The sequence below is a fragment of the Oncorhynchus gorbuscha genome, linkage group LG07 (genome assembly GCF_021184085.1).
Source record: "Oncorhynchus gorbuscha isolate QuinsamMale2020 ecotype Even-year linkage group LG07, OgorEven_v1.0, whole genome shotgun sequence".
NCBI classification, from domain to species: domain Eukaryota; kingdom Metazoa; phylum Chordata; class Actinopteri; order Salmoniformes; family Salmonidae; genus Oncorhynchus; species Oncorhynchus gorbuscha.
In genome coordinates, this window is record NC_060179.1 from 32482274 (window position 1) to 32504012 (window position 21739).

Consider the following 21739-nt stretch of genomic DNA (forward strand, 5'->3'; position numbering starts at 1 on the left):
CTAGTCTAGGTGTTTTTATGTCTATGGTTGCCCAGATTGGTTCTCAATCAGAGGCAGCTGTTTATCGGTGTCTCTGGTCGGGGACCATATTTAGGTAGCCATATTCCTTGGATAGTTTGTGGGTTGTTATTCAATGTTTAGTTGCCTGTTTGCACTAGTCATTTAGCTTCACGATTCGTTTTGTTGTTTTGTTCAGTGTTCGTTCTTTTCATTAAAAGAGTTATGTACGCTTATCACGCTGCGCCTTGGTCTCCTCATTATGACGGGGCGGCAGAGTAGCCTAGTGGTTAGAGCGTTGGACTAGTAACCGAAAGGTTGCAAGTTCAAATCCCCGAGCTGACAAGGTACAAATCTGTCGTTCTGCCCCTGAACAGGCCGTTAACCCACTGTTCCTAGGCCGTCATTGAAAATAAGAGTTTGTTCTTAACTGACTTGCCTAGTAAAATAAAGGTTAAAAAAATGACGACCGCGACAATACAATATTTTCAGAATCTAAAAACAATTTCCTGTAAGTCTACAGTAATTTACTGGCTACTGTGCTGCCAGTAATTAAAAAATGACAAGGAATGATGTTCAGTGTATTTATCAGCGTTGGTGCTCATGTTAATCATTTGACCGTGCGCCTTGAGTTGATCTCATTCTCTTTTATGTTTTACTTTGTAAAATAAGCTGTTACGGGACTGTTTTATTTACTATTACTCTATTTCTAATCAAATGTATTGTAAAGGGAAACGAAAACAAGCTGTGTCGTAGTAGCCTTTTGGACTAATGCAAAACATATCCTTGACTATGTAAGGTGATGAGTGAGGGGAAACAAATGATGCCTGTCAGCCTGCGCAGTCGGCCCATAGAAACTGCACCTAAACTCCACGAAACTAATTTCCCACCTAACAGTCAGCCTAAAGACTAGATTCAATTGACAATGAGTGACAATCTCATCAGTTATCAAATTGTACATGAAGAGATGGACGCAGATTTGGAATTGACAGATGCAGGGAAAGGAGCATCACTTTATCAAATTGCATGCAGGTGAAACATGTAGATTTCGATATAGTATCAGAGACAATATATTCTGCAGTCTCTATGACACCTACCTTTGTCAAATAACTCTCAAAATCCAAAAGGTGCAGCTTTTTGCAGGAATATCCGTGCTGTCCAGCACATGACCACTCACATGGTAGCATGGGTCTGGCTACGAAGCAAAGACTAGTAACATAATCAACTTAAATATGCTATTCTGTTGTTTAAAAAAAATACATGTTCTTATTTCCACAATGTTTCTTTAGACCTGCCAAAACAAAATTGTAATGGAATTCTTTGTGAGTGTCACGATCGTTATAAGGAGTGAACCAAGATGCAACGCAGTATGTTTCCATCCTTTATTTTGGAATAGAAAACTTTAAAGAACAAAACGAACAAACGAAACGTGACGCTAATATAATGGTCACAGGCAACTATACATAGACAAGATCCCACAAAGCACAATGGGAAAATGGCTACCTAAATATGATCCCCAATCAGAGACAATGATAAACAGCTGCCTCTGATTGGGAACCATACTAGGCCAACATAGAAATATAATTCACCTAGATAACCCACCCTTAAATCACACCCCGACCTTACCAACATAAATAATAAAAGCTCTCTATGGCCAGGGCGTGACAGTGATGGACATGTACTTGTCATGTTTTGTCATTGATTATCATGCCTTGTCCCTGTTCTTCTCCTTCTATTCGTTTCCCTCTGCTGGTCTTATTAGGTTCTTTCCCTCTTTCTATCCCTCTCTCTCCCCCCTCCCTCTCTCACTCTCCCGCTCTCTCTTCTCTCTATCGTTCCGTTCCTGCTCCCAGCTGTTCCTATTCCCCTAATCAATCATTTAGTCTTCCCACACCTGTTCCCGATCCTTTTCCCTGATTAGAGTCCCTATTTCTCTCCTTGTTATTCGTTTCTGCCCTGTCGGTTCCTTGTCTAGAATTCACCGTGCTGTGTTTGTGTATCGCCCTGTCGTGTCGTGTTTTCCTCAGATGCTGCGTGGTGAGCAGGTGTCTGAGTCTGTTTGGTTCAAGTGCCTTCCCGAGGCAACCTGCTGTTCACCTGCTGTTCAAGATCGAGTCTCCAGTTTGTCCTCGTCATTTCGAGTGAAAGTTGTGTTTTTTGATTGTATTTACTTTACTGGATTAAAGACTCTGTTTTCGCCAAGTCGCTTTTGGGTCCTCTTTCACCTGCATGACAGAAGGAACCGACCAAGGAATGGACCCAGCGACTTCAGACGCTCGTTACACTGCCGTCGAGATCCAAGGAGCCATGCTCGGCAGACACGAGCAGGAATTGTCTGCTGCTCGCCATGCCGTGGAGAACCTGGCCGCTCAGGTTTCCGACCTCTCTGGACAGTTCCAGAGTCTTCGTCTCGTGCCACCTGTTACTTCCTGGCCTGCCGAGCCTCCAGAACCTAGGGTTAATAACCCACCTTGCTACTCCGGGCAGCCCACTGAGTGCCGCTCCTTTCTCACGCAGTGTGAGATTGTGTTCTCTCTCCAACCCAACACATACTCTAGAGAGAGAGCTCGGGTTGCTTACGTCATTTCACTCCTTACTGGCCGGGCTCGAGAATGGGGCACAGCTATCTGGGAGGCAAGGGCTGATTGCTCTAACAAGTACCAGAACTTTAAAGAGGAGATGATTCGGGTTTTTGACCGTTCAGTTTTTGGTAGGGAGGCTTCTAGGGCCCTGGCTTCCCTATGCCAAGGTGAACGGTCCATAACGGATTATTCTATTGAGTTTCGCACTCTTGCTGCCTCTAGTGAGTGGTGGAACGAGCCGGCGCTGCTCGCTCGTTTTCTGGAGGGACTCCACGCAGTGGTTAAGGATGAGATTCTCTCCCGGGAGGTTCCTTCAGATGTGGACTCTTTGATTGCTCTCGCCATCCGCATAGAACGACGGGTAGATCTTCGTCACCGGGCTCGTGGAAGAGAGCTCGCATCAACGGTGTTTCCCTGCTCCGCATCGCAACCATCTCCCTCCTCTGGCTCAGAGACTGAGCCCATGCAGCTGGGAGGGATTCGCATCTCGACTAAGGAGAGGGAACGGAGGATCACCAACCGCCTGTGCCTCTATTGCGGAGTTGCTGGACATTTTGTTAATTCATGTCCAGTAAAAGCCAGAGCTCATCTGTAAGCGGAGGGCTACAGGTGAGCGCAACTACTCAAGTCTCTCCATCAAAATCCTGTACTACTTTGTCGGTCCATCTACGCTGGACCGGTTCGGGTGCTACATGTAGTGCCTTGATAGACTCTGGGGCTGAGGGTTGTTTCATGGACGAAGCATGGGTTCGGAAACATGACATTCCTTTCAGAGAGTTAGAGAAGCCTACGCCCATGTTCGCCTTAGATGGTAGTCATCTTCCCAGTATCAGATTTGAGACACTACCTTTAACCCTCACAGTATCTGGTAACCACAGTGAGACTATTTCTTTTTTGATTTTTCGTTCACCGTTTACACCTGTTGTTTTGGGTCATCCCTGGCTAGTATGTCATAATCCTTCTATTAATTGGTCTAGTAATTCTATCCTATCCTGGAACGTTTCTTGTCATGTGAAGTGTTTAATGTCTGCCATCCCTCCCGTTTCTTCTGTCCCTACTTCTCAGGAGGAACCTGGCGATTTGACAGGAGTGCCGGAGGAATATCATGATCTGCGCACGGTCTTCAGTCGGTCCCGAGCCAACTCCCTTCCTCCTCACCGGTCGTATGATTGTAGTATTGATCTCCTTCCGGGGACCACTCCTCCTCGGGGTAGACTATACTCTCTGTCGGCTCCCGAACGTAAGGCTCTCGAGGATTATTTGTCTGTGTCTCTTGACGCCGGTACCATAGTGCCTTCTTCCTCTCCGGCCGGGCGGGGTTCTTTTTTGTTAAGAAGAAGGACGGTACTCTGCGCCCCTGCGTGGATTATCGAGGGCTGAATGACATAACGGTTAAGAATCGTTATCCGCTTCCCCTTATGTCATCAGCCTTCGAGATTCTGCAGGGAGCCAGGTGCTTTACTAAGTTGGACCTTCGTAACGCTTACCATCTCGTGCGCATCAGAGAGGGGGACGAGTGGAAAACGGCGTTTAACACTCCGTTAGGGCATTTTGAGTACCGGGTTCTGCCGTTTGGTCTCGCCAATGCGCCAGCTGTTTTTCAGGCATTAGTTAATGATGTTCTGAGAGACATGCTGAACATCTTTGTTTTTGTCTATCTTGACGATATCCTGATTTTTTCTCCGTCACTCGAGATTCATGTTCAGCACGTTCGACGTGTTCTACAGCGCCTTTTAGAGAATTGTCTCTACGTAAAGGCTGAGAAGTGCTCTTTTCATGTCTCCTCCGTTACTTTTCTCGGTTCCGTTATTTCCGCTGAAGGCATTCAGATGGATTCCGCTAAGGTCCAAGCTGTCAGTGATTGGCCCGTTCCAAGGTCACGTGTCGAGTTGCAGCGCTTTTTAGGTTTCGCTAATTTCTATCGGCGTTTCATTCGTAATTTCGGTCAAGTTGCTGCCCCTCTCACAGCTCTTACTTCTGTCAAGACGTGTTTTAAGTGGTCCGGTTCCGCCCAGGGAGCTTTTGATCTTCTAAAAGAACGTTTTACGTCCGCTCCTATCCTCGTTACTCCTGACGTCACTAGACAATTCATTGTCGAGGTTGACGCTTCAGAGGTAGGCGTGGGAGCCATTCTATCCCAGCGCTTCCAGTCTGACGATAAGGTTCATCCTTGCGCTTATTTTCTCATCGCCTGTCGCCATCTGAGCGCAACTATGATGTGGGTAACCGTGAACTGCTCGCCATCCGCTTAGCCCTAGGCGAATGGCGACAGTGGTTGGAGGGGGCGACCGTTCCTTTTGTCGTTTGGACAGACCATAAGAACCTTGAGTACATCCGTTCTGCCAAACGACTTAATGCCCGTCAAGCTCGTTGGGCGTTGTTTTTCGCTCGTTTCGAGTTTGTGATTTCTTACCGTCCGGGTAGCAAGAACACCAAGCCTGATGCCTTATCCCGTCTGTTTAGTTCTTCTGTGGCTTCTACTGATCCCGAGGGGATTCTTCCTTATGGGCGTGTTGTCGGGTTAACAGTCTGGGGAATTGAAAGACAGGTTAAGCAAGCACTCACGCACACTGCGTCGCCGCGCGCTTGTCCTAGTAACCTCCTTTTCGTTCCTGTTTCCACTCGTCTGGCTGTTCTTCGGTGGGCTCACTCTGCCAAGTTAGCTGGTCATCCCGGTGTTCGAGGCACTCTTGCGTCTATTCGCCAGCGCTTTTGGTGGCCGACTCAGGAGCGTGACACGCGCCGTTTCGTGGCTGCTTGTTCGGACTGCGCGCAGACTAAGTCGGGTAACTCTCCTCCTGCCGGTCGTCTCAGACCGCTCCCCATTCCTTCTCGACCATGGTCTCACATCGCCCTAGACTTCATTACCGGTCTGCCTTTGTCTGCGGGGAAGACTGTGATTCTTACGGTTGTCGATAGGTTCTCTAAGGCGGCACATTTCATTCCCCTCGCTAAACTTCCTTCCGCTAAGGAGACGGCACAAATCATTATCGAGAATGTATTCAGAATTCATGGCCTCCCGTTAGACGCCGTTTCAGACAGAGGCCCGCAATTCACGTCACAGTTTTGGAGGGAGTTCTGTCGTTTGATTGGTGCGTCCGTCAGTCTCTCTTCCGGGTTTCATCCCCAGTCTAACGGTCAAGCAGAGAGGGCCAATCAGACGATTGGTCGCATACTACGCAGCCTTTCTTTCAGAAACCCTGCGTCTTGGGCAGAACAGCTCCCCTGGGCAGAATACGCTCACAATTCGCTTCCTTCGTCTGCTACCGGGTTATCTCCGTTTCAGAGTAGTCTGGGTTACCAGCCTCCTCTGTTCTCATCCCAGCTTGCCGAGTCCAGCGTTCCCTCCGCTCAAGCGTTTGTCCAACGTTGTGAGCGCACCTGGAGGAGGGTGAGGTCTGCACTTTGCCGTTACAGGGCACAGACTGTGAGAGCCGCCAATAAACGCAGGATTAAGAGTCCAAGGTATTGTTGCGGCCAGAGAGTGTGGCTTTCCACTCGCAACCTTCCTCTTACGACAGCTTCTCGTAAGTTGACTCCGCGGTTCATTGGTCCGTTCCGTGTCTCCCAGGTCGTCAATCCTGTCGCTGTGCGACTGCTTCTTCCGCGACATCTTCGTCGCGTCCATCCTGTCTTCCATGTCAAGCCCTTTCTTCGCACTCCCGTTCGTCTTCCCTCCCCCCCCCTCCCGTCCTTGTCGAGAGCGCACCTATTTACAAGGTACATAAGATCATGGACATGCGTTCTCGGGGACGGGGTCACCAATACTTAGTGGATTGGGAGGGTTACGGTCCTGAGGAGAGGAGTTGGGTTCCGTCTCGGGACGTGCTGGACCGTTCACTCATTGATGATTTCCTCCGTTGCCGCCAGGATTCCTCCTCGAGTGCGCCAGGAGGCGCTCGGTGAGTGGGGGTACTGTCATGTTTTGTCATTGATTATCATGCCTTGTCCCTGTTCTTCTCCTTCTATTTGTTTCCCTCTGCTGGTCTTATTAGGTTCTTTCCCTCTTTCTATCCCTCTCTCTCCCCCTCCCTCTCTCACTCTCCCGCTCTCTCTTCTCTCTATCGTTCCGTTCCTGCTCCCAGCTGTTCCTATTCCCCTAATCAATCATTTAGTCTTCCCACACCTGTTCCCGATCCTTTTCCCTGATTAGAGTCCCTATTTCTCTCCTTGTTATTCGTTTCTGCCCTGTCGGTTCCTTGTCTAGAATTCACCGTGCTGTGTTTGTGTATCGCCCTGTCGTGTCGTGTTTTCCTCAGATGCTGCGTGGTGAGCAGGTGTCTGAGTCTGTTTGGTTCAAGTGCCTTCCCGAGGCAACCTGCTGTTCACCTGCTGTTCAAGATCGAGTCTCCAGTTTGTCCTCGTCATTTCGAGTGAAAGTTGTGTTTTTTGATTGTATTTACTTTACTGGATTAAAGACTCTGTTTTCGCCAAGTCGCTTTTGGGTCCTCTTTCACCTGCATGACAGTACTAGAGGATTTCCTTTTTACTTATAGCCTAGAGTAACAAACTAATGAAAATGCTATTATGTTCTTTTAAATAATGTATTTTTAGTATTCTAATGTTACCACAACCAAAGGTTTATTCTTCTGTTAGCATATATGACATGTATTTATTAAACTATTTGAATGTTGATGCATCATAGGCTAGACATGTCGAGAAATGGGAGACTTATGCAAAACATATCATTGACTCTATCTATATTTTTACATGGATGTATTTCCAAGAATATTTATTCATGCAATTCATCCTTTAAATTGTTTATGTACTATTTATCAAGTGTTGGTACTTATTCTTGCGCACCTTGCGGGTTGATATGCATCTGATACATATGCTACTTATAGGCTAATATGCCAGGCAGTTCTAGTGTTAAAGGGATAGTTTACTCAGAACACAAACGTATATAATTATCCACCTACACTGATTCAGAGGGGTTGGGTAAAAGACACATTTCAGTTGAAGGCATTCAGTTGTACAACTGACGAGGTATCCCCCTTTCCCTTTCCCATTGGCTGTAGTTGATTCAAAACGGCAGTTCTCGGATATTTTGTTATCTTTCTACACAATAGCTATATGTTGTTACTGTTGGCATTCTCAGTAACACTTCATTAACAATAAAATGTTCATTCCTGTGTAATAAAAATGACTTTTGGAGCAACATTTTATTAGCATGTTATTACATAATATTTTGGTAATTGCACTATATTGCATAGCAATGAGCTGATAGTTTCTGTAACAACTGTACACAAGAGGACTAGTCACAGTTCCGTATTCCACTTATGTAATAACTCCATTAATATGCAATTATAAATCCATTTCCAAAGTCCTATTTAACATCAATGTTGATGTTACTATTGTAGTAATCACAGTTACTAAACATGTATAAGAACTTGATGTCAAGTGTTACTGCATTACCTTACGTCTCAATCATTCTGAAAATACAGTGGGGCAAAAAAGTATTTAGTCAGCCACCAATTGTGCACCAACTTCTCTAGGGTAGGGGGCAGCATTTGGAATTTTGGATGAAAAGCGTGCCCAAATTAAACTGCGTTCTACAAAGGCTCAGAAGATAGGATATGCATATAATGTGTAACAAAACTGTTAAAATAGTGTCTGTGAGTATAACAGAACTCATTTGGCAGGCAAAAACCTGAGAGAAATCCATTCAGGAAGTAGGATTTTTTTTGTGTGTAGTTTTCTATTCAATGCCGTTACAGTATCCATTGACTTAAGACTCTAATTGCAGTTCCTATGCCTTCCACTAGATGTCAAGTCTTTAGAAATTGTTTCAGGCTTGTATTCTGAAAAATGAGGGAGTAAGAGCAGTCTGAATGAGTGGACCCTGACGTGTCACAGAGCTTTTTCATGTGCGCGACCGAGAGAGTGTCTTTCTTGTTTACCTTTTATATTGAAGACTTTATTGTCCGGTTGAAATATTATCTATTATTTAGGCTACAAAACAACCTGAGGATTGATTATGAACATCGTTTGAAATGTTTCTACGAACTTTACGGATACAATTTTGATTTTTTTTGTCTGCCTGTTGTGACTGCGGATTACTGAAGAAAATGCGCAAACAAAACAGAGGTTTTTGGATATAAAGAGACTTTATAGAACAAAAGGAACATTTATTGAATAAATGATTGTCTTCTGAGTGCAACCATATGAAGATCATCAAAGGTAAGTGATTAATTGTATCTCTATTTCTACTTGGCTTGTTACTGTTTGTAATGATTTGTCTGCTGGGCTATGTTCTCAAATAATCGTAAGTTATGATTTCGCCGTAAAGCATTTTAAAAATCTGACACCGTAGTTCATCTTTAAACCTATGTAAAATAGTTGTATCTTTTCTGAATTCTTATGAGTATTTCTGTATTTGAATTTAGCGCTCTGCAATCTCACTGGATGTTGGCCAGGTCGGATGTTAGCGTCCCACATACCCTAGAGAGGTTAACTAGTTGGGCCCTACAGCCCACATTGGTTTGCCAATCTCACAACTCAGAGAGCTTGCGAGCAGTTTTTGAAGCAACAAAAGTGAGCCGCGCTAAGAGCCCTGACATCTCGGGTTTGAAGATTGATCAGGAGCACTCGCTCCAGTTAGAGGGTGCGTTATCAGGGATAGGTCCATTAAGAGATGACGCACAACAATGGTATCTACCACAAAACCACGATACCAATAACCACTGCAGTCAAAATAACTATAAAGTGCTTTCCCAGTGAAACGACTACAGCTACAATCAATCTGATCGCTACATTCCTGCAACCAACACACACAAAGTGTCAGAGCACAAGGGTAGCAAGTGGTACATCGGGTTCAATGACGATCAAAATGTAGACCGATGCTCTCTAGAAGCTGTGCTAAGAGAAGTACAAACACAGCAACAATTTGAGAAAGTGGAAAAAGATATATCACCATGACTAGTCGTGGAATTGCTGGACAACATGTCTGGAAACAACATCGCAATAGACAATTCCACTCAAACCCAAGTTTATCTGTTTTCACCATGAACACAAATTACACATCACGTCGTTGCGAACAACCACTCCACTTTGTGGGGAATATGACCACAAAACGCAACTCAGAGGCCATACCTCAAAACAGTCCTGGAGGACTGCTTAACCTGTGATGCGCTAATTGATTCGGGCTCGACAATATCGCTCATCTCTCAAACATTGTTTAATGATCTCAAAAGGGCTTTGAATCCAGCTAAATGTTGGTTAAAAATGGAACGATGCGCCACTAAACTTTTAAGGTTTCACTCAGACTACCTCGCCTCTCACAATGCGACTCATGCTGAAACTACACTTCCAAGACATATCGCTTGTTCACCCGGTGTATGTTAACAGCCTCGAAACTGAACACCTGCTACTCAGAGCCGACTTGATGGATCGTTTGGTCCCACTGATGGATTGCAAAAACAACCAATTGTGGTCACAGGTAACCGTGCCGGCTCCACTGACCAAACAATCTTCTCCTAACGCTGGCTGCAACACAGCCATCAACGAGGAGTATCTGTCGAAAGGACCCCTTGGGAAACAGACGTTTCGATACCTCTTGGTGCGATATCTCGTCACATTCAACCAGCAAACCTGATAGACTATTATTTTCAATATTTCAAGCCAGTCATCTTTGTGAGTGAGCAATTTCCCTCCTCTTTGGAGTCATGCGATACTGTAGCTAAGATTAACTTCTCTTGTCCTTCAGACACTTCCGTATCAGGAAACAAAGCCTCTATGTTCAGAGTGGACTTGTTTAAATAATAATTCCTTGCCATGTGTGGTCTCAACTACAATGCGACTAGAAAAATGCTCTAATCATGTGTTCCGGTAGGATACCATTTCAGAATAAATTAGTAGGATAGCTGGTCCCCTTTGGTACCAGTGCCAATGCCAGCAACAGTCAGTACAGTCACAGTCAGTAAGAAGGTAGAAGAAGAGACCTAACAAGTCGAATTTCCATTGATAACAGCGACAGAGGAGGTAGTAGCCAATCAGATTGCAACACATGCAATCTCCAAAACACTCTTCTGACGGTTAACACACATACCGCTAATAAATAGAACCCTCCATTCAGGAGGAAGGTTATTAGAAGTCATGAACCATGATCACACTGTGTACGACTGGTTCAGTGCTTCAGTCGTGAGGTTAGCTCCTCCATGGATAACATTGCTATGAAATAGATTCCTTCATACATATCGGCACTACAATGGTATAAGACACATTGACATGTAGTAAACCGCTACAGGTCCCTTTGACATATGGTTTGAGGTCGGCACCAATTCTTACTGACACACGGTCATTGACATTGAAATTATCTGATGGCGTCAGACTCATTCTGAACAGGTTGCAGCCTACCAGGATACTTGGTTTTCTTTCCCTTGGCATGTGCGCTTGTGTAAGCACAAACGCACATGTACAACCGAAATTTTTACGAGGATTTACACTTAGGATATTTTAAGGGTCTGAGCAAAATACCAGCTTTATTTACAAAATAAAGTTGAAAATAGACCCGGAATCCTCTTTGTCACTACAGGAAAAAATGTATCACCAGTTTCTCCCTAGAGGTCCATAGGTCATCCCTGTTTACTGTCCAAAGCTAGTGCCTTACAGCTGTATATTTATCATGTAGTTATCAACTTAGGATAGTGTCCTAAGCAACACACCACCCTAGATATGACATTACACAAAATGCAATGATAGCGTCATTTAGCCAAAACCTTGGACGTATTTAGAGTCCAATTAGATTATTAAAGTGTGGTAACTATATCTTGTATACCTTTTCATTTGTTTTAATCTTCATGTTATTTGAATTTCTTTGACACTTAGGAAATGATAGAGCCACAAACAACCACCAGTTAGTGCCACAACGCCGCTCATTTGGGGAAGAAAGGTAAAGATGTATTTTGTGAGTGTTGTGTGTTATTAACGTCTATCTAAGTTACTGCCTAGATCCACCAGCCTGGACGACAGGTCCGGAACGACGATCCACAACCAGGACATCCCCTGGCCATTCTTGTGGTGGTCTGCAGCTTGCAGAAATCCTACCTGGGGAAACCACCAGAGGGGGACTGCTACAATGATCCACAAACAAGGACATCCCGTGATCATTTCTATGGTGGGTTGCAACTTTCAGAATCCTTCCAGGATTGAACCCACCAGAGAGGGACTGTGAGAGGGGAAAATCCTGTATAACTTCTTTAAGCTTGTATAGCAGAGACAATATAATGAATAATTACTTTAATAGTTCTTAATGCTAAACTTTAATGCACATGCGCTGTATGAGCCTTAAACCTGTACATTTCCATTGCCTGTTTAAAGGTCTTTTTAAAGATGTTTTTACACTCTGCCTCTGTTCAACTTAGTCACATGGTCAAGACAAAGAGCCTCTGAGAGTGACCACAGTTTTTCAGTCCATCCTGTCTTTTACTATCTTCCAAGGGCACAGCTGTGTGGAGATATGAAGAGAACAGAGGCTTGCTTGAACAGAGAGTAACGAAAGTAATGTTATCACTTGTTTGTGCCCTATGACCTGATACACATAGCCACAAGAACAAAACAAGGTAGCTTATGATGCCCTGATCTGCCACTGTGTGGTGGAAGCAGCCAAGACTAAGCATTTTTAGGTCACTATATAAGACCTCAGCATTTCCAGTATTGTCAGGCTCTCAACGACTCACCTACGGGTGGTCATTGACCAGCTCCGCTATTGCAATAATGAATCAATATTAATGTGTGATTACTTGAAGAATTACTTCAAGAACTCTCCTGATTCTTTGGAATTTCCACGACATGCTTGGCAATGAGTCAACAAGACTAATGTGGGAGGCTCTGAGGAGCACTCTCAATTAGGTGAGCCGGGTGACCGGGGCAACAAGACTAGTGTGGGAGGCTCTGAGGAGCACTCTCAATTAGGTGAGCCGGGTGACCGGGGCAACAAGACTAGTGTGGGAGGCTCTGAGGAGCACTCTCAATTAGGTGAGCCGGGTGACCGGGGCAACAAGACTAGTGTGGGAGGCTCTGAGGAGCACTCTCAATTAGGTGAGCCGGGTGACCGGGGCAACAAGACTAGTGTGGGAGGCTCTGAGGAACGTTCTCAACTAGGTGAGCCTGTGGAACTGATCAGTAAGAGTTGATGGTATAAAATAGTAAGGTGAACATGTGATAGCTATAAACCAAACACCACTTTATAAATAAGAAAATACTTCTCTAGAATTTAAGCCCACAGCCAACAGACAGTGCTAAGAGATCAGTGGACTGGAAGAACTGTTTCTCATATAGTTGAATGTAAGTACAGTGCCTTGCGAAAGTATTCGGCCCCCTTGAACTTTGCAAACTTTTGCCACATTTCAGGCTTCAAACATAAAGATATAAAACTGTATTTTTTTGTGAAGAATCAACAACAAGTGGGACACAATCATGAAGTGGAACAACATTTATTGGATATTTCAAACTTTTTTAACAAATCAAAAACTGAAAAATAGGGCGTGCAAAATTATTCAGCCCCTTTACTTTCAGTGCAGCAAACTCTCTCCAGAAGTTCAGTGAGGATCTCTGAATGATCCAATGTTGACCTACATGACTAATGATGATAAATACAATCCACCTGTGTGTAATCAAGTCTCCGTATAAATGCACCTGCACAGTGATAGTCTCAGAGGTCCGTTAAAAGCGCAGAGAGCATCATGAAAAACAAGGAACACACCAGGCATGTCCGAGATACTGTTGTGAAGAAGTTTAAAGCCGGATTTGGATACAAAAATATTTCCCAAGCTTTAAACATCCCAAGGAGCACTGTGCAAGCGATAATATTGAAATGGAAGGAGTATCAGACCACTGCAAATCTACCAAGACCTGGCCGTCCCTCTAAACTTTCAGCTCATACAAGGAAAATACTGATCAGAGATGCAGCCAAGAGGCCCATGATCACTCTTGATGAACTGCAGAGATCTACAGCTGAGGTGGGACACTCTGTCCATAGGACAACAATCAGTTGTATATTGCACAAATCTGGCCTTTATGGAAGAGTGGCAAGAAGAAAGCCATTTCTTAAAGATATCCATAAAAAGTGTTGTTTAAAGTTTGCCACAAGCCACCTAGGAGACACACCAAACATGTGGAAGAAGGTGCTCTGGTCAGATGAAACCAAAATTGAACTTTTTGGCAACAATGCAAAACATTATGTTTGGCGTAAAAGCAACACAGCTCATCACCCTGAACACACACTATCCCCACTGTCAAACATGGTGGTGGCAGCATCATGGTTTGGGCCTGCTTTTCTTCAGCAGGGACAGGGAAGATGGTTAAAATTGATTGGAAGATGGATGGAGCCAAATACCAGACCATTCTGGAAGAATGATGGAGTCTGCAAAAGACCTGAGACTGGGACGGAGATTTGTCTTCCAACAAGACAATGATCCAAAACATAAAGCAAAATCTACAATGGAATGGTTCAAAAATAAACATATCCAGGTGTTAGAATGGCCAAGTCAAAGTCCAGAACTGAATCCAATCGAGAATCTGTGGAAAGAACTGAAAACTGCTGTTCACAAATGCTCTCCATCCAACCTCACTGAGCTCGAGCTGTTTTGCAAGGAGGAATGGGAAAAAATTGATAGAGACATACCCCAAGCGACTTACAGCTGTAATCGCAGCAAAAGGTGGCGCTACAAAGTATTAACTTAAGGGGGCTGAATAATTTTGCACACCCAATTTTTCAGTTTTTGATTTGTTAAAAAAGTTTGAAATATCCAATAAATATCGTTCCACTTCATGATTATGTCCCACTTGTTGATTTTTCACAGAAAAATGCAGTTTTATATCTTTGTTTGAAGCCTGAAATGTGGCAAAAGGTCGCAAATTTCAAGGGGGCCGATGTCACGCCTTGGTCATTGTATTTTGTGTTTTTGTTATATGTTTGGTTAGGCCAGGGTGTGACATGGGGATTTGTTGTTGTATTTCGTATTGGGGTTTTTGTATTATTGGGATTGCGGCTGAGTAGGGGTGTTGTATAGGCTTGGCTGCCTGAGGCGATTCTCAATCAGAGTCAGGTGATTCTCGTTGTCTCTGATTGGGAACCGTATTTAGGTAGCCTGAGTTTCGCTTTGTATTTCGTGGGTGATTGTTCCTGTCTCTGTGTAGTGTTCACCAGATAGGCTGTAATAGGTTTCACGTTCCGTTTGTTGTTTTTGTATTGAGTTATTTCATGTATCGTTTCGTTTTCATTCATTAAAGATCATGAGTAACAAACATGCTGCATTTCGGTCCGACTCTCTTCCTTCTACAAACGAAGAACGCCGTTACAGCCGAATACTTTCGCAAGGCACTGTATCAGAGCAAAACTGTCTACTTTTTATGTGGGTAAGATACCAATTTGGATTAGTTCTCCAGTGGTTCAATGACAAGTTAGGCAATATTTTAGCAGCCATGCAATTACATGATTTAGGTGGTAGGAACTGATCACTCCTCTATTTTGTGTGTGTGTGTGTAAGTGAGATAGGAACTCAAGATGGGATTGGTGTCAGAAGTGGAATGCTCTACCGCATAGTGCGATGCGGATGGACCGAGTTTAATGGCGTCATGAAAAAGGGATGTGTGATTGTTCTGGGGAGAGCATTAGTGAAGATCTTTGAAGGAGACACTGGTGGCACTCTCCGAGGGAGAGTGAGGGAAATTCCTGTCTGACTAAAGACTACGTGGACCCGCCCTGACCAGACCTCCACTAACGATTGCCTGGGGGAACACACCACATTCATGAATCTGAACAGGACAACCAACCGAATTTCAGTAAGTCAATTTAAACATGAATTTGTAGGGAAAATAAAAGCAGTGACAAGGATCCTAAATCCCTGAGAGGGGATTTGGCATTGGCAGTACTTTTTGTAGGCATAGATGAAATGTCTATGTAGCCTGAGCGCTGAGTTGTGAAAATAGAGAAGTGAGAACTGAATACTGTATTTGGATAATACGTTTCGATATATAATGTTTTCTAGGGGTTCCGATATATAGATTCTGTGAAGATATGAAGAAAAAAAAACATTTGAGAAATTGTATGTCTGTATAATCGATTACTGGAGATTTGATAAAGTAATAATAATAATAATAATATTATTCAAACTTGCATATCCAAACTTAGACGTATGTATGTAAGGGGTGAGAAAAGTATTCTGAGTTGGTCCCGTTATGGATAATTTGATAGAGATTGGTTATAGTATATACAGTAAATGTTGGAGTGGATTAAAACACTAATGATTAAAGAGTGGAGGGAGGACAGTGGACTCCCTTTTAACAGAAGTGATCATGTTTTGTCTATAATCTTTTACTTCTTGCTCACCTGATAAAGTAACGTTAGACGGGGAGATTGTAAAGGGAAACAAGTATTTGAGGGGGATGAGACATGTACTGGGTGATGGTGATTGAGAGGGAGTATGAGTTAAAGTATGCAGATATGTAGTCAGTGAAAGTAACAAAGAAAGTGGGAAAGAAAGGAAATGGGAAGTTCATTGGAAAGTAAAAATGGAAAGTAAATATTCAAATTGTTTATTGTTTGGACTGATTAAGATTGAACAAATTGTTTATTTTCTCCATTAGGAGAGGATGTGGTGTCCCTATCTCTCCCTTTGAAATGTTTCCCATTTATTTAACCAGTAATGTTGTTTTGTGATTCATGTGATTCATGTGTCAAAGGGGGGATTACTAGTCCCCTGAGGCTTTTTGGTTAAATATGCAAATGGATTTTGTTCACATACCTGCCTGTAAAAGGAAGAAGTGTATCAAATGATATATGCAGAAGTGTATTGCTGTTTGTTTTGTTTGTTCTGTTTCTGTCTTGCTTTAATATAAATCTCACCAGATTGGGTCTGGTGGATGGTCGAGATTTCTCTATAAGAATTAGCCGTCTAACTCCCTAACCATGTAGCTCTGCGGTGAGGTCGTCAATATGATTGGGTGGTATAAGCCATTTTGAAAAAGATTCAACTGTTATTCTCTTTGACATGTGTCTTACAAATTTGTATTAATAATATTGGTAGAAGTAACAATTTGTCATACAGTAAATCATTTGTCTGGATTTCTTGAATCAGAAATGCCCTAAACTAAACTGTTGTTCTGGTCGATCCTCTCTCGAGGTTATGGTGAAGGTGACCACAGATGGTATGTATATGCATGAAAGGGATCATTTGGCCGAGAACAGTGTGGATCTCAAACCCCCCCCCCCCCCCCCTCTGACCGGCTGAAGAAATGGCGAAAATGGCATTCATTATGGTCCCTCACCACTTCTATCGTGAGACCTGAGACCGAGCCAGCAACCTGTACACAGTATCTGGTGGAGCGAGCATTGGGAGAGAACCATTCCAAACATCTCTCATGTTACTGGTATAACTGGTTGGCAAATGGACAAGACAGAATGGATGGTGAAGGTGGTGGTGGCCCAAGTGAGACATTAGTCTGTTTGGGAAAGTCCAATTATGCCTCAGACACTGAAATCGGGACTTTATCATGGGCCATCCACTTTGAACATGTGTGCCATTGGGCAGTGGTGTAAAGTACATAAGTAAAAATATGGGGTATTTGTACTTTACTTTACTATTGATATTTTTGACAACTTTTACATTTACTCCACTATATTCCTGAAGAGAATAAGATACTTTTTATTCCTTACATTTTCCCTGACACCCAAAAGTACTTTTTACATTTTGAATGTTTAGCAGGACAGGAAAATTGTCATGCTGAAAGACCCAGCCACGTTTCATCTTTAATGCCCTTGCTGATGGTAGGCTCTCTGCAGGTCATTCACTAGGTCCCCCCATGTGGTTTTGGGATTTTGCTCACCGTTCTTGTGATCATTTTGACCCCACGGGGTTAGATCTTGCGTGGAGCCCCAGATCGAGGGAGATTATCAGTGGTCTTGTATGTCTTCCATTTCCTAATAATTGCTCCCACAGTTGATTTCTTCAAACCAAGCTGCTTACCTATTGCAGATACAGTCTTCCCAGCCTGGTGCAGGTCTACAATTTTGTTTCTGGTGTCCTTTGACAGCTCTTTGGTCTTGGAAATAGTGGAGTTTGGAGTGTGACTGTTTGAAGTTGTGGACAGGTGATTTTTATACTGATAACAAGTTCAAACAGGTGCCATTAATACAGGTAACGAGTGGAGGACAGAGTAGCCTCTTGACGTCTTCGAGATAGGGGGCGCTCTTTTAATTTTTGGATAAAAAACGTTCTCGTTTTAAACAAGATATTTTGTCACGAAAAGATGCTCGACTGTGCATGTTATTGACAGCTTTGGAAAGGTAAAACTCTGACGGTTCCAAAACTGCAAAGATATTATCTGTGAGTGCCCCAGAGCTAATGCTACAGGCGAAACCAAGATGAAATTTCATACAGGAAATGGTCCAGATTTTGAAGGCCCTGTGTTCCAATGTCTCCTTATATGGCTGTGAATGCGCCAGGAATGAGCCTGCACTTTCTGTCGTTTCCCCAAGGTGTCTGCAGCATTGTGACGCATTTGTAGGCATATCATTGGAAGATTGACCATAAGAGACTACATTTACCAGGTGTCCGCCCGGTGTCCTCCGTCGAAATTATTGCGTAATCTCCAGGTCCATGCGCGTTCCATTTTCTTCAAAGGAGAAACCAAACTGCCACGAATGATTTATCATCGATAGATATGTGAAAAACACCTTGAGGATTGATTCTAAACAACGTTTGCCATGTTTCTGTCGATATTATGGAGTTAATTTGGAAAAAAGTTTGCGTTGTAATGACTTAATTGTCTGGTTTTTTCTTACCCAAACGTGATGAATAAAACGGAGCGATTTGTCCTACACAAATAATATTTTTGGAAAAACTGAACATTTGCTATCTAACTGAGAGTATCCTCATTGAAAACATCTGAAGTTCTTCAAAGGTAAATGATTTTATTTAAATGCTTTTCTTGTTTTTGTGAAAATGTTGTATGCTGAATGCTAGGCTAAATGCTATGCTAGGCTATCAATACTCTTACACAAATGCTTGTTTAGCTATGGTTCAAAAGCATATTTTGAAAATCGGAGATGACAGTGTTGTTAACAAAAGGCTAAGCTTGAGAGCAAATATGTTTATTTAATTTCATTTGCGATTTTCATGAATAGTTAACGTTGCGTTATGGTAATGAGCTTGAGGCTATAAATAGGATCCCGGATACGGGATTGCTCGTCGCAACAGGTTAAAGAAGAAGTTACAGGTCTGTGAGAGCCTGAAATCTTGCTTTTTTGTAGGTGACCAAATACTTATTTTCCACCATAATTTGCAAATAAATTAATAAAAAATCCTACAATGTGATTTCTGGAATTTCCCCTCTGAATCAGAGAGGTGTGGAGGGCTGCCATAATCAACATTCACAGCGCTCAGAGGACAGTGGGTTAACTGTCTTGCTCAGAACAACATATTCTTACCTTGTCAGCTCGGGGATTCGATCCACCAACCTTTCTGTTACTGGCCCAAAGCTCTAACCACTTGACAAGGGAGGGGGTTGGTCAACTGTGCCCTTAATTGATTGAGACAGGTCCAAAATCAATTATTTGGGGTATCAAGTTGATTGTGGAGGTCTACACACTGCGAAATGTATAGTAATTTAGACTAGGAATGCATTGAGATACTGATCTGTAATTATGACCATGATGAGAAAAGTTCATGTTAGAATTGTGGTTAACTATACTGTTTGTTAAAGTAAATGTAGGGGTGAACCAGCCAGGACTAAGCATTTTTAGGACTAAGCAAATCAAATTGTATTTGTCACATGTACCGAATACAACAGATGTAGGTAGACCTTACAGTGAAATGCCTACTTACAAGTCCTTAAATCTTGGTCGCAATGGGTCTTCCAAATGGACAATAACCCCGAGCATACTTCCAAAGTTGTGGCAAAATGGCTTAAACAATTTAAAGGCGATGTTACCAAATACTAATTGAGTGTATGTAAACTTCTGACCCAATGGGAATATGATGAAAGAAATAAATGCTGAAATAAATCATTCTCTCTACAATTATTCTGACATTTCACATTCTTAAAATAAAGTGGTGATCCTTATCTGACCTAAAACAGGACATTTTTTAACTAGGATTAAATGCCAGGAATTGTGAAACTGAGTTTAAATGTATTTGGCTAAGGTGTATGTTAACTTCCGACTTCAACTGCACATGTGGGTAGAGTTATTATAGTGAATATGCCTAGATAAGTAACAGAGAGTAGCAGCAGCGTAAAAGAGGGGAGAGGGGAGGGCAATGCAAAAATTCTGGGTAGTCATTTGATTAGATGTTCAGTAGTCTTATGGCTACGGGGTAGAAGCCGTTTAGAAGCCTCTTGGACCTAGAGTTGGCACTCCTGTACCTCTTGCTGTGCGGTAGTAGAGAGAACAGTCTATGACTAAGGTGGCTGTAGTCTGCCAATTTTTAGGGCCTTCCTCTGACACCGCCTGGTATAGAGGTCCTGGATGGCAGAAAGCTTGGCCCAGGTGATGTACTGAGCTGTACGCACTACCCTCTGTAGTGCCTTGCGGTTGGAGGCCGGGCAGTTGCCATATCAGGCAGTGATGCAACCAGCCAGGATGCTCTCCCTTACCTACATGTACAAATTACCTCAACTAACCTGTACCCCCACACATTTACTCGGTACCGGGCCCCCTGTATATCGCCCCTTTATTGTTATGTAATTCTACTGTGTTACTTTTTATTTTTACTTTAGTTTATTTTGTAAATATTATATTTCTTGAACTGAACTGCACTGTTGGTTAAGGGCTTGTAAGTAAGCATTTCACAGTTCACTGTTGTATTCGATGCATGTGACAAATCAAATTTGATTTGATTTGACACCCCTCCACCGAACTGACTCCCTTCCACTGTGTTCTGGGTTAACAGCCAGTCTTGGCTCAGTGGACTCCAAGCGAGACCAAAGCTCCTGCGGTGGACGAGTGGTTCAGGCGCTCAGACGAGGTATAGAACAATGTCCACATGAGACTCCAGCCCACCATCAGAAAGAGCAGGCAAACTGCCACCGCAGTGAGACTCCTGTGTTCCATCCTGGTGAACATGTCTGGCTCTCCACCAGGAACCTCCCGCTCCGCCTACCCTGTAAGAAGCTGAGTCCCCGGTTCGTGGGGCCGTTCAAGGTCCTCCGGAGGGTCAACAAGGTAACTTACAGATTACAACTCCCCACTAAGTAACGGATCTCACCATCTTTTCCTCCTCAGGCTGGTGGTTCCTGGCCCACTGGCTGATGCCGTCCCAAATGACATCCCTCAGCCTCCCTTGGACATCGAGGGGTGCTCCGTCTATGCTATCAGATCACTCCTGGACTCCCGATGTCGTGGGGATCGGCTCCAGTAACTGGTGGTCTGGGAGGGGTAAGATCCAGAGGAGCAGTGTTGGGTTCTGGTGGATGACATTCTAGATCCCAACATCATCCAAGAATTCCACCTCGGGTCCGTCCTCCTGGCCGGTGTCGTCCTCTCCAGTACTCGACGTCGCAGGTTTACTAACCACCTGTCTTGGCAACCATCTTTACGCACACCTGCGTCTCATCAGTCACACCTGGACTTCATTTCTCCCTTGATTAATTACCCTTTATATAGCACTCTTTTGTTATCAGTCAGCAGGTAGAATTGTTTGTGTTTCCATGTCAGACGCTTCTCTTGTTTTGTATCGCTCATTGTTATTAAACTCCCTAACAACACCTGCTTCCCGACTCCCTGCGCCTACATTACATACGCTGAGGAACACCGATCTGAAATGAATTTGATCCACAGTTTGCCACCAGCAATTTGACCTATGTAACCTTTGAACCTAGAAACAAGCTGCTTTCTGCACGGGAAGGGTGCAACCAAGCCGATCACTTAGATATACTGTAAGTATGATCTGAAGTAAATTGGAAGTAAATTTGACATTGATCTTTGTGCTAGAGACAAATGTGCAGTAGAACTTTACCAATGATGATCACAAGGATATAAGTATGTTTTCCCTGTGATGTTCAGAGGCAGAGGGACAGTGATCCGAAGTTTGGCAAAAGAAATGCAAAAAATGTCATAATCTGATTGATTTACGACTTTGGTACAGTAATCAAACATTTGGCTATACATTTTGAACAGTTGGGACGATCAACTCAGGGGAAAAGGCATATGAAAGAGGACA

The 21739-nt window shown here is 43.4% G+C and overlaps 1 protein-coding gene across 1 annotated transcript in view; it reads right to left on the reverse strand.

Moving 5' to 3' along the window:
* The window catches only part of LOC124038984 (disks large-associated protein 1-like), a 203395-nt gene that overhangs the window by 24000 nt on the left and 157656 nt on the right, over positions 1-21739 (reverse strand). The gene's annotated exons all lie outside the window — the stretch shown is intronic.